This window comes from Ambystoma mexicanum, chromosome 6p (assembly GCF_040938575.1).
Source record: "Ambystoma mexicanum isolate Mex_15411 chromosome 6p, UKY_AmexF1_1, whole genome shotgun sequence".
In the NCBI taxonomy this organism is placed as follows: Eukaryota; Metazoa; Chordata; class Amphibia; order Caudata; family Ambystomatidae; genus Ambystoma; species Ambystoma mexicanum.
The window spans coordinates 382,611,857-382,630,071 of record NC_090935.1 but is presented as its reverse complement, the minus strand read 5'-3'; positions in this window follow the sequence as shown (position 1 = coordinate 382,630,071).

Below are 18,215 nucleotides of genomic sequence, written 5' to 3'. Positions count from 1 at the left end.
TGTGGCAACTATGCACAGTGCATGCGCGGAAACCGGCCGCTGGCCCCCGGGGCATGCACACAGCCAGCAAGATGGCAGTCCTCATGAAATGGGATCTGCGACAGGGTCTGTGCTGTGATGGAGCCCCCGGAAGGCAATCACCCAGGATCCACCGGGTCTGCCAAGAAAGGTAAGCGCAGCGCTGCAAGTAAAGCAGTGATGTGACACCACTTGAGTATATGAATTAAAAACTCATTCTAATGGAGAAAAAATATTGAAATACCAACTAGGTGCAAGGGTCTGTAAACACATGCACCTTTATGTGCTGGCCACAGGGGTGCTGCAAGGAGAGTTTAACATAATCTATTCAAGTATGTTGCCATTCAGATGCCCTCACTCTCGGAAGCAGTGCTAGCCTGCATGGTATAATCTTCCTGGTTCATTTGGAACAGATCAGGGACAAGGGTTCAAACCTTGTCGAGCATATCAATGGGTTGAACACAATTAGGTGACCTTGTAATCAGTTTGGTACCCAGATTCAATCTACTCACTGTTGCAAATCTTTATTTTGTTATCAAATTATTTTACACAGTAGCAATTTATTGTTTTTATTTGGACTTCAGGAGAAAAAGAAAATGGCCACTTTTGCAAGTAAGCTTTCCCTAGCCAAGCACTACTTCCCTTCCTCCCTCTACTCCCTGCTCTTCCTCTGGCTATTCTGCAGCCACCTCTCCTCCCTCCTTCTCTGCCTTTCCCCTGTTCTCCACAGGATTTCTAGACAATTCCGATCTATGAAAGTCTCGTCAAAACAGGTTCACCCCGGTTCCTCAACCATCAAGGACCACATTGACACCCTGGCTCCTGCCCTGGCTGACTTCTGCAACCACTCCCATCCCCCCTTAAGCACTCCCTTGTGCACCATCTTCTTAAGAAACCATCTGCCGACCCCTCCTGCCTGGCTAACTATCGCCCAATCTTCATCACGCCCTTCCTGGGCAAACTCCTAAAAATACTGGCCATCTCCCAGCTTAATCTCCACAATGAATCTGTTGGTTGTCTTCATGACGATCCGTCTGGCTTCTCTCCTCACATTTCTGCCGTCTCTAAGAAGTCACACTACCAGCTGCACCTCCTCAGAGGTGTCCTACCTTTCCTCTCCTTCCCCCAGAAGCTCACTGTTTCCAGAGCTCTGGTTCTTTCTAGGCTGGACTACTGCAACAGCCTCTTTTTAAATCTGCCTGCCTCTACTCTCCGCCCTCTGCAACTCATCCAAAACAGGATTGCGAGACTTGTCCCTGGCCTCAAGCCCAGGGATCGTATCTCTCCAGGTCTGAAATCTCTGCACTGGCTCCCAGTGGCTCAGAGGATCAAGTTCAAAACCCTCTGCATTGCCCATAAGGCCTTCTGGGGCCTCAATACCTTCAACTCTCTCTTCCTAAATATCTTCCCTCTCGAGCTCTTCGCTCTTCCGCCCTTTGGGTCAGTCAATTCTCCAAGCAACGAGTTGGTGGTAGATCTCTTTCTTCGGCTGGGGCCTCCCTCTGGAACAGCCTCCCTGCCTCATTGGAACTTGAGGAGAACCATCTTTGGTTCCAGAAGCACCGAAAAACCTTTCTCTTTGGTTCTGCCTTTTCTGCTCCTCTGCCCTGCTGACCTCTGGCCGAAACTGAATCTGCACTGGTTACCTGCCACACTCTGTTCTCGGGCCCACGTCCCTTCCCCACCAGTCACACACACCCGCACTGCTTGTCTGGCAACCCCCGTACTTGGGGACTGTTTCTGTATCCCTACAGTCCCACTACCAGCACTTCACACCTGATGTCTGCACTTACCTTTGCACTTGCCATCTGCTGGCCGTTACTTTACCTATTTTTATTATTGTATGCAATGCACTGCACTGTTCCCTCCCCCCGCACTTTCCCCATTCCCCTCCCATGCACTTGCACAATCTGAATGACACCTGGCCTAGTAGGATCGTTGTCTGTCTTCCCCTTGTTCCCCCCCCTGCCTCGTTGCGCCTTGAAACACTTGTGTATAGGCGCGTTATAAATGCCATATCATATCATATCATATCAAAGAAAGTCTCTAAAGGTCCAATGTTTGTCAAAGTCCGGTGTTGGTTGCCTCTGTTGAAGAATAATCTAATCAAAAAATGGGAGCCTTTTGGTTCATGGCATTCCATCCTACAATGTCATTTTGAGGTTTTTAAAGTTTAAGAATAGAGAGGAAACAACTCTTTAACCATTTATATTTTATAAGGAAATACATGCTGCTTCCTTCATGAATGCATTCAAACTTGGAAATTGCAGTAATATGAGAAGGTGATACATTTAAATATGAAAAATTAAGTTCTGTGAGTAGAAAAATTATAGCATTTCTTCCTGTGATGTTGGTATGTATCAGGATGGAACAGCAGTGGATGGGGTTGTTCCGGGGAGTGTGGTGGGTTTTTCTGGGGGTGTTGCAGCGTTTGTCGGTTTGTGAGAAATGGATAGGCTGCAGCGGAGCTCAGAAAGTGAGGTTGAGGGAGTTAGAGCTTAGAATGATATCAAATCATAAGTGTAATGTCAGGGACGTCATTAAATAGCACTGTATTCCATAAGCAATGCGTGACTGCAGTGTTAGAGGGAGAAGAGAGGAGTTGAATTTGTTTTTTATTGAAGGGTGAAAGGTCACGGCACATATTTTGAGGGCATCTCCCAAATAAGTTATTTTTTGTGCTTCATTTTATTTGCTCACAGCTGGCTTCAAGAACACACCAACTCTAGAAGAAAGGGTTTAATTAGACACATTGTAAAGGGGCTTGCTAAGAGCCATCCCACTCTCTCTTATCTGGTGAGGCCATTCCCTCCCTAGCCCAGATATCCCTCAACCCTAGGATGGTCACTAGAGATTGGCAATCCCTACTATAAAGCTTCTGTCTGCCTGAGAGTTATAACCCAAATGAAACCCCCCTTTTAACAGTCTCCCTCAGGGAACAATCTAGGTGGTGCCTTTTCTATGTTCCCCCATTTAATTCAGTATTAGGATAGGTGCCTTCTAGACACACAGGCCCCTTTCCAAGTCTTTTCCTTTCATGCCTTTGTAATCCTCTTCCTGAAGTTCTACCCATCCTTCTCCTTCCTTCTACTCTCCTCCCCTCCGTACTCTCATTGTCCTTTGACCCTCCTTCGCTATCGGCCTTCACATCTCCCCCATCTCTGTTCTTTCTCTCCACTCTACTCTTCACTGCTACTCTCCTCTCTTTCTACTGCTACTAGTCTTACTATTCTACTCTCTCCACACTCCTACTCTTCCCTCTCCACACTACTAGTACTCTCCCCCTCCACCTTACTACTACTACTCTCCATCTAAACCTCCTCCCACAGTCACTCTCCTTTCATTTTTACGGATCTGCGTGATCCTTCCGTCACGGAAAAGTCAGTAACGGAAAAGTTTGCATGGGAAATGTACGCACCACCCCCACGACACCCCCCCACCCACACCCTCAACATAAACATACCCTACTTACCTATTCTTCAGTCTGTGTCTCTGCAGTGCCGGTTCCCTTTCACTTCCGTGATTTTTTCTGTTTTTGTTTTTTACAGGGGCTGCAGGGATGTACGGTCGGACCTTTTTTTTCAGTCTGATCGCACAATTCCCATTTTTCCATTCAATTTATCATGCACTCCCTACTAGTCTCAATCTCATACCTTTCCTACACACTCACACCCAATTACCACTTCCTTTCACCAACCACTAGCTCACCTTACACACTCCTTCAGTAATCCAACCCCATGCTCCTCTGCACTGTCCTTCCTCTGCTTGGTCTTTTGGTCCTCCTTCTCCTTCCTTGATCTGATCCAAACAACCTACACCTGCCTGTTTTCTGTTCCCTTTTTAATCCTACACTTCCCTCTTCATTGACTCTCTTGCTCACCTGGTTCCCCTTGTATGTAGATGCTTCTTAGGACTTACAGCAACAGTATATGACAAACCCCAACAAAAAGAGAATATGAGATGAAGACTTCCATGTCTACTTAACACACTTGGAATGCTCTCGTTTAAGAAAAAGGTCATTCTTTCAAAAATGTTTAATATTTTATATTTAATATTTTGCAAAGAAAAAACAATCATAAGTGGTCCATTTTGCAGAGAAATTAGCGGAACACTGCTGAATGTGTGTGAATGTTGCAAAGCATTGACAATCAAGTCCAACAATATTCCTCTCACTTGATACTATGAACAGCAGCGTGGATGGTCCTGACACACTTGATGGGAGAGAGGTGTAGACGAGGACAGCAATAATTTGTCTTACACTTCTTCTTACTTTTGAATGGTTAACCCGCCTTTTACCTGTCTCCAGCAACCCCCGCTTATCTGAGCTCCAGAGCCCCCTGGTGCACCTCTATGTGAAACCGATGTGGGCAGGGAAGGCAAAGGTTAGTTATCTACAAATCCCCTTGGAAAGAAACACTAGGCTATAATATCTATAAACCACGCTCAAGGAAAGGCAGACAAAGGAAGGCTGGTATGCGGTTTCTTTAGTTGTTGATGCATAGATATTTTATACTATCCTTAAGCAGCTGCGTAAAACTAAAAAGAGTTCCTAAAAGCTAAAATGAGTCCATTAAACATATGAATAGTTCTTTAAAAATAAAAAATACGGTCTTTCCAAATATATACCAAGAGTCCTTAAAAACATAAAGAATTCTTATAAAGTGCACTTTGAACACTATCCAAAAAGCCTTACTTGGGAGAGAGCCTGAGTAGGGCTGTCTCAGGGTCTGCTGCAAATCTTTATTTTGGTGCTCTTGGGCAGTCAGCTGGCAGGCTGGGCACCATCAGCATGTGGGGGGAGGTGCATTTCTTTCACCACAGAGTGGGGTACATCCGACACTTTATCCTTTTCCAACAACCTTAGCTCTAGAATGCTATTCTTTATGACTACTTGTGCAAGCTAGCTTTCAAGAATTACAAGGCACTAACTTGTAGAGAACTGTGGGATGTCTTGACCCACTGTTGCTCTGCCATGCGGCATCCCTGTGTTCTGATGGTGCCAAAAATCCTAAAATGGCCGCAAAACCCTTGTGTGTGCCAAAACCTTTGAAAATCGTGCTTTGCAACACGAAAGGATGGCTGCTAAATCTACCATGCATGTTGTCAGTGGTGGAACAGAGATCTCACTCCTGAAACATGTCACTGGGCCTCAAAACTAGTGAAAATGGAGCACAGAGGGAAAAGCGGTGCTTTGCTGAAAGAAATCCAAAATCTTGCTTTTAAATCCTTTTTGCTTGGTTGCTGAAACTGCAGAATGCAAGTACAGAACACCCTCAAACATCCAATATTCTTGCCGGGTGCTACAATTCAATTAGTTCAAGAAATCATTGTGAACTTACAATGTCCTGGAAAGCTGAGTTTGTCATAAAAACATCCACATCAAAAGTTGCCTGCCTGTGGAATCTGTCAAAATCTGGGCGTAGTACCCTCGGCTGCCTGAATGACAGCTGTCAGAAGCCTGCATGATAAACCTTAAACTTGTACACGCTGAAATCAAATGGTTGAAAACTAAGTGGCCTGTTACTGAGAGTAACCTATGTTGTAACTGTTTAATCCCATGGTTTAGGATCTGGAATAAGTGTTCTAGCTGCAAGTTTGAAATCACAAGTTTATTTTAAACCAAGAAGAAAATGCAACAGAATGACATCTGAATTTAAACCTGACTAAAAGCAACCAAACCAGTATAACAGCTTTCCCCACAGAGACCAGGCCTCTCCCTTCTGCTTCCCTCCACCCCAAAATCACACCGAAGTGATGATTATAGGGTGGGGGGAGAATTTGGGCTGCAGGGGGAAGGAGACAATGGATATCCTCCAGCTACAGGAACTGTCAAGTGTGAAGCATTGTAAAATGGCCTGGGCCCAGGAGGAACTGGGAGGAGACTGCTTCTGAGCTGCAGGGAGAAGAAGGAGGCGGAGACAAACAACCATTTGTTGCTTAACAAGGATCAAAGACACATTTCAAAAAGACTGATAACTTACTGTGTACAATTGCTAAAAACACAAAAATAACAGCATTGTTAATGTAAATATTGGCTACACATTTTAAAAGGTGCCAGAACTCTGTAACATGTTCTGGGAGGAAACAGCGGAAAAAGTGATATTACACAAAATGTATTTCTGATAGAAGTATGAAACTTTATACACGTGTGCCCATGTTCAACGCGCACATTTGTAGACATTTGCTCCTAAATTGGACATTGTGTTCCAGATTAAAAGGGCAAAATTCTGTAAAAAGCAGACACAAGATCCTACAGCAACGGTGCCTGGAGGTGTATCTGCTACACAAAATATGTAATCTGTATATATGCCTGTTATAGAGGTTGCACATTTGTAAATATGTATTGTATCAAAAATAGACTTTGTGTTCAAGAGGCAAGGGGCAGACTCTAGGCCTCATAAACCCACACCATAAAAATGACACACTGTTTTTCTTCTCCTATCAAGGAAGAGGGGAGACCTTGACCAATCCCTGTCAAAGGGACGATCTTAGGCTAAACCAGACCACACACCCCTCTATCATAAGCATAAATAGAGACAGCTCAGCACTCAGAAAGACACACAGATTCACCCACCAACCGATTGCTGGCGGAGCACCATGCAGCAGAATCATCCATCCTACTTGCTCCAGACTCCAGGAACTCACAAAAGCAGAAAGGCCCTTTGAATAGCTGAGCCATTCTCAGCTAGGCCTTAAGATTCCAAAACCAGAACCCCAAAAACTTAAGGGGAATCAAAATAGACAGCCGGGCTGTGCTTTACTGCTTGCCTGCTGAGAATAATTATCATCAGAACCAAGAGATCCAATCCAGTCCTGTGCCGAGCTGTGACCAGAGTCATTGCAAACCTGATCTAGTCCTGTGCCATGCTGTGAACAGACCCAGTCCAATCCTGTGTGCTCAGCAGTCTGTCACCAGAATCCCTGACCAGAATCCCTGACCAGAAATCTTGACGGACCAGAATCCTGACGGTTCTATTTAAAAAAATATCTAGTGAGTATCTATAGATTGAACTGTGTCACTAGCATATGTGCTGTCCATAGTCAATCCCTATCTTAAATCCATCCTATCTTGTCTTCAGAGCCTGCATTGTTAGAAATCTTTTTGAATTGCCTGATCCCTCTAGTCTATCCCTTCTACCTTTCCTCCTGTACTAGTATTGTTAAAACTATCTTTGCGCTGATATATTTCATCTGAAGAAGGCGAGCTCCTCGGCAGGCAGTCGCCCAGATCAAGTGGCTGTGCTTCCGTGTGGTATGTGTTTCTTCATAGTCAGCCCCTATTGTAAAAAAAAATCCCATTTGTCTTTTAAAAGCGCATTCCTGTTTTTCCCTTCTTGCACCTATTTCTTAAAACGACCTCCACTAAAACGTCCATATCTTCCTCAATTTTTGTGCTAGAAACAAAATTCCAATGTCTGCTTGGAGATAACATCCACAGCTTTAATTCACATCTGGAACCGCTGCCAAATCCGTATAGTTCTCCCGTAATTGTGATTATTGCACACTCAAAAGTTTGCCACAAATTTTGTTTTAGGGAAATTCTGACACGTGTAAAACTGCTTTTGATTGCTCCCGACCTCAGTTTTCAGATTTCACATTGCTTCTTAGTATCAAATCATTGCTAGTGTTTGTCTGTCACTATCCAAAGTGGCTCCTATAAGAATTAAAACAATTTCAGCAATTTAGACCATATTTAGTGTTTTTACCCAATCCATTCTCAAGATAACTTTAAAACCATTCTGACCGCTTGCCAATCAATTCTGTTTTTCTCTGGTGTTGCTGGGGGGAAATTAGGATTGATATTTTGTTTGCATTCTGACATTCCTGAGACCTGTTCTCTCTCCTCCTATTTCTTTACATTGCCTGTTGGGGGTTGAGGGGTGTGCAGGGGGAACTAGCAACCACACTTCTATTTGATCTGAACACACACACAAAAGTATTATTTCTATGCTGAATTGTTTTGCTCACTATTACTCTTTGTGTATTAAAGAGATTATTTAGTGTGACATCACCCCATTGGTGATTATTTTGTACCTATTAAACATATGGTGATACATTTGTAAATACATAAATAAATATTTTAACTTTGCAAACCAGCCTGATTCCTGGTTCAGCGTGACTGCAGGGGTCCCAGGAGAGGGGTGTGATATGAGTGGTACATCATTCAGAATAAAGGAACTTTTAGACACAAATAAATAAGGATTTCAGTTGTGCATTACACGCTAGGCATTGACTTGGGTGTGTGCCGGATTGAAATCACTTACAGAACCCGCCTAAGCAAACTACATATCCCAGGCTGCTGTAGGTCTGTGGACGTGCTCAGTCCATACCGTGGCAGTTGTGTCTTTTCCGGTGACAGTCAGCAGGCACACTTATAGCAGTGATAGCTTTCCTCAATCCACCCTCACTCCCCTGAAGGCTATATTCCATGAACTCGTCACCACAAGTTTGACTCATTTCTCTGCCACTCATGAAACTACTCTGGCTGCCTTCTAAAGTTGCATTTAATTCAAATCCTGGCACATCATCTTTAAAGCCCTCCATACCGGTAAACCAAACCACCGAAGGAAATTACTCTACCGCTCGGGCCAGACCTGCACAACTTTCAGCTTACATGCAACGCTCATTGAGACCCAGAGGAAAGTAAATAAATAAGGCTTCTCAAGCTAAGAACCTCCAATGTGGAAATCTCTGCCATGCCACCAGAGACCAGACCCAGAGTTAACTTGGGAGGATAGCTCAGCGGCAACGTGCTCGCCTTGGAAGCAAGATGACACGGAGCTACACAGGTTCGATCCACGGGTCTGCGCTTTGAAACCTCTGGCTATTAAGCACGTTATAAATAACCAATCATATCATATCATAACTTAAAATCAGCGTGTATTGATTGCTTGCTCTGCCACCCATCTAACAAACCTACTCCCTTCACTGGACTATAGATTCTCTGCACCTGCAATGACTGCAATCCCTCCAGTGTATGTCCACTTCCTTTGTATCCATCGCTGCCACAAGCCCTTTGTAAATACTCCAGCTTACACTTATCCCACACAGCTCCGGTTGTGCTCAGCTGACTAATCAAGTCTGCTCTATGTAAATACCACCAATTCATTTTTTTTAAAGTATCTCTCAATAATGAGCAGTTGCAGTTGTCTACAGTACCTTATTGGAGTGACATGAATCTTGCTTTCTGTGAGTTCTCCCTGCCCGGTGGTGTGGCCGGAAGGAGGGGGAGGAGTCTATAAGAACTGGGCTGCAGCACGAAGCACTTGTGCAAAGTGCTGGGGAAAAGTGCAGTTTTCTGCCGTTTACTGTAAGGGCAGACGAAACCGGTACGTGCCCTCTGTCTGCAAGACATGTGTACCCTCCTTGCAAGATATAACTTGCGGAGCAAAGGTAATGAATTGGAGGCACTACATTTAGTAATGGGCCCGCCTGAACCCCTTTATGAGCTGACCCCTCCCCTCACTCCTCCACTGAAGAAAGCAGGTAAACGCCAGTCTGGCCTTCTAATAAAGGTCAGCATTTAGCAAGAAACGACGATATACAGACACCATTCCTCCATAGAACAGCCATTACCCTCACTGCAAACCAAGCCTAGGACAACTGACCAAAGTAGCCCAGGGTATTAGCCAAATTGTTTGTTTTTAATTGATTGAATGGTACATTTGACCGAATTCGGCCAGTACCATTCAATCGATTATGAAACATATCAAACATGTGAAGCAGAGGTTAGTCTAGGTGTCCCCTGGTAACCCCATGTTCGGTATTTTTGGCCTTGTGGGGTTGCCGGGTTGTCTCCCGCTTCCTCAACATGGGAGACAGAGGGCCAAAAAAAAGACAAAATAAAACAGGAAAAGGGGTCCCTGCGGCGTTAGAGGAGCGGATCTGATGCCGCAGGGGTGCAGTAGAACTGGAGACGAGCAAACCGGTAACTAGGGTGGGGGGGTGGAGGCAGCCGCATTTCGGTTTCACATTTATTGGGGTTGTTTGTTCGTCTGATAATTGTTCTAATGCGAGCAGATTTATTGCGGACAGTTCACCGCGAACAATTATCAGACAAGCAAACAACCCCAATCCATAGCCCAGATCAATCAATTTGTCAAAAGCAAATCGATCCATCAATGAATTTTTCTGTGTCCTTTAGGACATTCCTTTCCTGAAAACAACTTCAATGGAAAGAATGTGTGTATATCTGTTGCACTCATTCCTGAATTCCTAGGCGCTGGAAGCTGCACGAAGGCTGCTTCTGTGTACCTCTGCATAAGGAGGAAGCAGTGGGGAGTTGTGCGAGAGGGTGGTCTCGGTAGGTGAGGAGCAACCGGCCTAATTAGAGGAGTCCATGGTGCCTTAGATGTCCCTTGCTCCTACAGCTTCTGATTGGGCTGCGTTTGTGAATGGTTGGCAGCTATACAGTCGTTTCCATTCGCTTGGTGAGCCTAGTGAGATCCCGCTGTTGTCATGGGGATGGCTTCAATTTCTTTCAAGGCTCCGTGCTGGGAACTATGACGTCTTCACCTCCAAAAGGTTTGCGCTTGAATTTTCCTGGGTGGATTGTGCCCTCTCTTGCTGATTTCAGGTTTCTGGTGGGTATCTTCTAATTTGCCCGTGCACGGGTTTAATGCTGCATGGCACTGCACCTGCTCATGTAACAGTAGCAGGTCACAACAGATGTCACCAAAGGCCCTTTGGCATTTTTCCAACCCCTCATTATGCCTTGTCTGACATATGCACTTAGATGCTCCAGCACTTAGTGCCTCCATTTACCCAACCTAGTGAGTGGTGGGCAAGTAGCCTAGAGGGAGAAATCGCACTCAACCATTCTTTCAAAAAACAAAACATGGATAAACAGACCATCGTATAAAACATAGACATGGAGTTTTTCAGTGAAGCTTTATTAAAAGGATGCAGCTGCCAGGGCCTAACATACACCCCACAATGTACATCTCTTACACCCAGTAATAGTCACAATTCTTGCTAACTCTTTACTCATTCAAAATGTGACAGGTGCTGTGACTGGCTGACCATATGATGCCACTATGTAGCATATGGCGGCATTACCTAGGCATATAATGGCAATATCTGGCATATGCTTTGTGTAAATGGGTGCGTGATTAAAAAATCTGGTACATGGAGTGAGCACATCTCAATATAACTGTAAAGGCGGAACAACATAGACCATAATCAGGACCGGCCCCAGGATTTGCATGGCTCTTGTTGGCAAAAGGTGTGTGGGGGTCCAGCAGTTTGCATATGGAATGTCATGGCGCGGAGTGAGGTGTTCGAGTGATCAGTCTTTGGCAGTCCATAATAATAATGATAATAATAATAATAATAATAATAATTTGGCATTTATATAGCGCTATGAACTCTCAGGCATCTGAGCGCTGTTTATTATTACCCACGGTGTGTGGTGCTCATTTACCGACCTCGGAAGGATGAAAGGCTGAGTTTGGTCATGTGTGGCCTACTGGCGCTGTTGTGATTCTTGAAGCAGTTTCGTTCACCTGTTCAACATATTATTGAAAGTACGTCACACGGACTTGTGATTCGATTTGTTTCTCCCTCACTCCCTATATTTCGGCGTTGAATTCTCCTGAAATCTGGGAGTGATTGCACTGTAAAACTTTGCTTAAGTGCTCGTGGAAACCTGTCACTTAGTTTGGTCACCATTTACTACTCCACTTTGACTTATCTTTGTGAATTGCTTTTGAACTCGATGGTCGCCATTAATGATTTGAGGAGCGGTAAGAGAAAAATAGATAGGAATATGCTATCGGCGAGTCGTGCAGTTCTAAGATGGGAAAAGTGCATCATAAATCTATGTCCAATCTCAGTGGCACTAGCCTGATTACCAATGGCAAGACACTCAACGCTGGACAGACCCAGGCAAGCTGCTTCCCTCTGTTTTGATCAAGGATCCTTGGATAAACGTTGACGGTGAAATCTCGGTACTTCCTACGAAGGTCTGTGCCAATATTCCATCATTGGAAGCTCTTAAAACGTTGTGTTCATTAGAACACATTGACCCAGAAGATTTTATTGACGTCCAGACAAAGATCTGATATCTGATATTTCAATTTTGACCCCTATTGTTTCCTCAAGAATTGGCTAAAAGAGTTTGACTCTCCCTCGGTCCCTGCCCCTCATGATCACCCCTGTGGGAGGGTATTGAAGAGGTGCAACTCTTTAGCGCGTCAGCAGCTCATTAATTGGTGTCATCACGACCAGTATTGTGTATCTGCCAACTTGAATGCAGGGAGGCAAGATGTGGACTTCTTTTCCTTCCCAGTCCTGTCCAGAATACTTAACTCAATGGACAGGGGCTATGTATGATACATTACAATTTGAAATGGGAGAGGTTAGGTCTACAGTGAAAGAATTATCCGTAAAAATGAACTTTTCAGAGGGTTTTATAACTGCTGCAGGAGAGTTAGGGGAGCCTAAAATTAAGGACAGTGAAACATTCTTAGGCAAAATTGTGTACAGACTGGATGTTTTGTTTCAGGTTAAGATTAGATATTGTGCTGTAGAGACTAGGCAAGACCATACGAGCAAGAAGAGTACTGTCAATCTGGGAGTTCCTTTACAGTCTCCTTTTAGTCATTTGCCCTGTGGAGAGGAGTTGATTTTGAAAGTTATGGCTCACTCATTGTCTCCCTTGATTCAAGCAAAGACAGTACCAGGAAGGGAGGCAGAGACGTCTTGTAGTGGGACTAGAGTAAATGACTCATGCACTGTAAAAAAAAAAAAACAAGAATGTTCCTAAAAACTGTACGAAGGCCTCACGAAAACTCTAGGAAGACCTGAATTTACAATCTAATCAATTGGCTTTGGAAAGGTTTATTTTATTTTAGCATTTATTTCAGTGCACAAATACCAGAGGCATCTAGGCGCTAGTTAAGGAACGTGCATAGTACATTTAGTGAAGAGCAAGAACAAGCATATTGGTTACAGACAGAAATGGTGTGTGTATTCAGACTGAAAAAAGCCTCACCTAGTGGTACGTGGGCTACATCAGGCATGCAGACAAGCATATGGGACAAAATTGGTGTGTGTATGCATGCTGGCACCTAGTTTTAGGGGGCTACATCAGGCGCTAGATGAGCATATGATCCAAAATTGGTGTGTGTATGCAGACTGGCAAAGCTTCACCTCATGGTACAGTGGGCTACATCAGGCATGCAGACAAGCATATGAGACATAATTAGTGTGTATATGCAGACTGACAAATCCTCACCTCCTGGTGCGAGGGCTACATCAGGCATGCAGACAAGATCAAGCATGCAGACATGCATATGAGACAAGATTGGTGTGTGTATGCAGACCGGCAACGCCTCATCTCATTGTATGGGGGGGCTCCATCAGGCGTGCAAGCAGGTATATGAGACAAGATTGATGTGTGCATGTAGACTGGCAAAACCTCACCTCACGGTATGGACGGCTACATCAGACATGCAGACAAGCATATGAGATAAAATTGGTGTGTGTAAGCAGACTGGCAAAGCCACACATCATGGTACAGGGGGCTCCATCAGCTGTGCAGATAAGCATATGAGACAAAATTGGTGCATCTATGCAGACTGGCAAAGCCTCACCTCATGGTGTGGGGGCTACACGAGGCATGCAGACAAGCATATGAGATGTAAGTAAGTGAGTGCAAATGCAAAGCAGGTGGTTACAGTCAAGCAGTGCAAGTGGGTGCACTGTTTGGCAAAGCCACACCTCAAGGAGCGGGGGCCTATGTCAGATTGAAAAGCAAGACGCATAACGGTCAGCATTGATGTAAGTGCAAGTATGGGTAAAAGTAATGCCTGAAGGTGTGTAATTACAATTAAAATTGTTACACGATCGGTTGTTACAGGTTACATTGTTGTAGGAAGTGCAGGTTCCATGGTTGTAGGATGAGGATAGTATAAGTCATTTCCAATCTGTCGGTAGTACAGATGCAGTAGATTCCATGATAAAGAGAGTGTGTCATATCTTGCTTATAGGGTCCGGCATGATGGTGTGGCAGGGACACAGTAGGCATAATCAGGAGCGGCAAATACATGGGCTACTTACCAAGGGAGCTGCGCCCTGGATCTGGTGTGCCGTATCAACAGTGCTTGTCAGGTTATCAAGGTCAGCTTGAAGAGCTGCAACGTGGTGCAGGTTACAGGCTATATACAGTTAGATGAAAGACTCGGAGGACTGTAGGTGAAAATGGCGTTGGAGGTGGGCTTGGTGGATGGTTAGGAACATCGTTTGTGAGAACGGGGGAAGCAGAAGAGGTGGGGCTCATCTTACCTGTCAGGAAGATATACATAATTTTGGGGGGCATCTGTAGCAACTCGTTTATGTGAGGAAGGTTGCAGATGTCTATAGTTTGAAGAAAACAGAAGGTACACAGAAGCAGGCGACTAGAGGTTGCGGCATCCGCGGCCGAGCGTGGACAGGAAGAGACAGGCTTTTATTTATTTATTGGGCATTTGTATACATCAAGGAATTGTGTTTACAAGCACCTAAAGGGCAAAGGGGAGGGAACAAAACAAGACAATGTGCTGAAATAACAATGATGAGCAAAAGGCAGAGATGGTCCTACTAGGCCTTGTGAACATTCGGAATGTGTAAGTGAAGAGAGAGAGAAGGGACAGGGGAGGGGGCAAGTGATGAAGTTTCCACAGAGGGGGAAGTGCCAGAAAGTGTGTTGCAGGGCAACAGGTAAGTGCAAGGCAGTGACCACTTGGTAGGAGAGTGAAGGTGATTAGACAGAAGACCAGGACCCAGAAGGACATCTAAGGGCCCACCAGGCCACCAATCTCAGCGACTGTGAGGTTTAGCATGGGAGGGAGAGGGGGAAGGAGGAGAAGAGGAAAATCTTGAGGAGCTTGCAGAATTTGAGGAGATCCGGCTCAAGACAGAGAGGAGGGCGAGTGGGGAGGCTGTTCCAGAGGATGGAGCCAGCCGGGGAAATAGATGAGCCACCCTCTTTCTGCTTAGAGAAGTTCTTGACAAGCACAAAGTTGGAGCCAGACGATCAGAGAGATCTGGAGGGAGAGCATTTGGTAAGAGCAACTTTCAGGTAGCGTGGTCCCAGGTCCCAGCCAGCCATATGGATGATGCAGAGGGATTTGAATTTGATCCTTGGAGTGACCGAGAGCCAGTGGGGAGATTTTAGGGCTGAAGAGATACAGTCCCTGGGCTTGACGGAAAGGATACGTCTTGCAGCCCTATTCTGGATAAGCTGGAGGGTGCGGAGAGAGGAAGACAGTAGATTAAGGAAGAGGTTGCTGCAATAGTCCTGCCTGGGGAGTACCACAGCTCTAGACACATTGAGCCTCTGGGGAAAAGTGAGGAAAGGGAGGATACCTCTGAGGAGGAGGAGTTGAACATGAGCTTTCTTGGCAATGTCAAGGATGTGAGGAAGGAAAGAGAGAGAGGAGTCAAAGATGACTCTAAGGTTTCTGGCTTCAGAGGAAGGAGAGGGGGGCGAGCTCATAGAGTGTGGCCAGAGTGAAGGGAGGAAAGAAGGAACATGAGTCCCAATAGGAAGGATCTCAGTCTTGCTGGCATTGAGACAGAGATTGTTAGAGACGCACCAAGACTGGATAGCAGACAGGCAGTTGGGAATGGCGGAGGCAGTAGAAAGAGATTCAGAGGGAAGTTTGAAAAAGAGTTGGGTGTCATCTGCATAACACTGGAAGTGCTGGAGAGAAAGTGGAGATAATCTGAGCAAGCGGGGCGAGATAGATGTTAAAGAGGCAGGGCAAAAGGGTAGAGCCCTGTGGAATGCCAGAAGTGGAGATAGAGGTGGGAGAGGAGCTGCATGAAGGTCCTTAGTGCCAGGCCTTGATCACACAGCGGCATCACCTGCCGGCTCTGTATAAGCACTGCTTCAAAAGTGCACAGCGCCTAGTTAGGGCTCTCCATAGTAGAAGTGGTAAAAACATATCTACACCAAACAAGAAGTGTGTGCTAAGTGTAATGAAGAAAGCACATTAAGCTGTAGATCGTGAGGCACCCGAAGCCTACTTCTATGACTATTTCCTGTAAAGCGAAGAAAAAACTAAAACATTTAACACCTTTATCGGACAAATCAGATAGTACTAACTTGTTGTAATCTAATAAGGAGGTAGATGGCTCCTTTGATCTCAGTTTGCTTACCACACACTAGGTTGAGTAAGACTCAACCCAAGGTTTCAAAAGTAATGTAGGGGTGCAAACTACGTTAACGTCAAAGGAAGTTAACTTAAAAGAAACTGTAGACATGCTGAACTCTTATATAGGTCCAGAATGGTAGGGGTCGATGAATCTCGGTTACTCCCTTCAGTGCCCATTTTTATTCCTGCTGAAAGAAAGGTACCTTGAGAGGTAAAGAATCTATGCACTTTTCCTCACACTTGAGGAAAAGGAATACCAAGTAATAAACACACAGAATTGCATAATGTTCATAATCAAAGTTTGCCTCTGGGACTAATACCTAAAACTTCTACACCTTCCCTTAGACTCCCAAGAGTTACAGATACTGAGATGATGGACCACTTTTAGATGATTTGTTTTGTTTATTCTTTGAACGTAAATTTAAGTTGGGGCTTTCCCACTTAACAGTGATATATCCTAAACCAGTTCTTGGATATGAACAAATTGGCCTCGATTTTATCAACAGAACTTTGGGGATCATCAGTGAGGTGAAGCTGATGCCTCTCTAAGCACAGTGAGAGGGAGACCACAACAAGGGTGAAACACGTGTATGGGGTTGCTGGTGGTACTCTCGTTCAGATTGGAATTGCCATTGTATTTCGGTGCTGGACTGCCCCTGGGCAGGACAAAGACTGATATGCAAATGGATATTTCCCATCTGTGAAAGGCACAGTGGGTAAAAGCAGTGGCTGCGAACTCTCAACTTGTTAATAACCACTGAACAGGTTATCATGTCTGTTCTTGCGAGAGAGGGGCGCCCGCTACCTTTGTTAATCTCTTTTAAACATGCTGATAGCCCTACACACTAACACAAGACTGAGACGTAGATTGCATCAGAGGGGAACTCTCACAGGCTGGATTAGTTTCACCCGGAGATTAAACCAGGGATGTGTGTTGGCCCCCTTTCTTTTTAGAATTGATATCTTGGATTTGAAAAATGTCCCTATAAAAGCGAATCACCCAATACTGGGTTCTGTTTGTATTCACTTCTTATTGTAGGCAGCTGATATTGTTTATTTAATTATACGCCAATTGGTTTGCAACAGCCTTTGTGCATGGTTCATAATCACTGTACACATTTAGATTTGATGTTAAACATTGATAAATCAAAAATGTTTGTAACGACCCTGAGACGGAGTGGAAAGGGGAAACAGTTTAGCAGCTCTTTTAAGTGGACCTCATTAATGGGCCAGACATTGGAGAAGGTGGATTATTTTAAATATCTGGGCATCTCAATAACAGCAAACAATGAGAAGGAAGCTGTGCCACAGATTTCTAATGTCAGCAGTAAGCCTATTATGCCAATTGGACAGTAAATTTGGTCGATTTTCGTTAACCCCTGTAATTGGACACTATCATCAGAAAATAATTCCCGAATTAATATATGGAGCAGAGACTTTTTTATTCCTGGAGACTTGGCCAACGTTGAGGCCTAGATTTTGAAAAAAATGTTGACTCTTCCCCAGGTTGTTCCTCATCCTGCAATCAGACGCGTCTTAGGCGCTCTGTCTTTACAGACCCGTACCACTTGGAGTCCTTTACCATTATATAGAGGCTTCTTGTCCCCTCCTGCTGGTTCTTTATACACTATTTTAGAGGATGTACTCAGGAAGCAATCATGTTAGTGTTTAACATTGTGAAGAGACTGGTACATCAAGACATTAAGGGATGTATTTTCGTAAGAGGACACATTGATATTCGGCCCTCTTAGTACCAAGACACATTTATTTTATTATGATTGGGTGATTAATAGAGATTTGCTGGCAGGTTTTGAGGTATTTAAGAATTTTGAATATGACATCAAATCTTTTAATCTTTTGCAATCATTTGTACCCCTCAAATAATTGCAGAACTCTAATGCTAAGATTGAAATTGTATTGTTTTCCTATGAACAATGTAAGAGGTGCATGGCCCAAAATTACCGGGTCCAGCAGGGCCGTAATGACCCAGTAATTTCCCCTTCGCGGGCACCGGAAAATTTTGCACGTTTGCCGGCAGCCTGCTGGTTTTACTGGCAA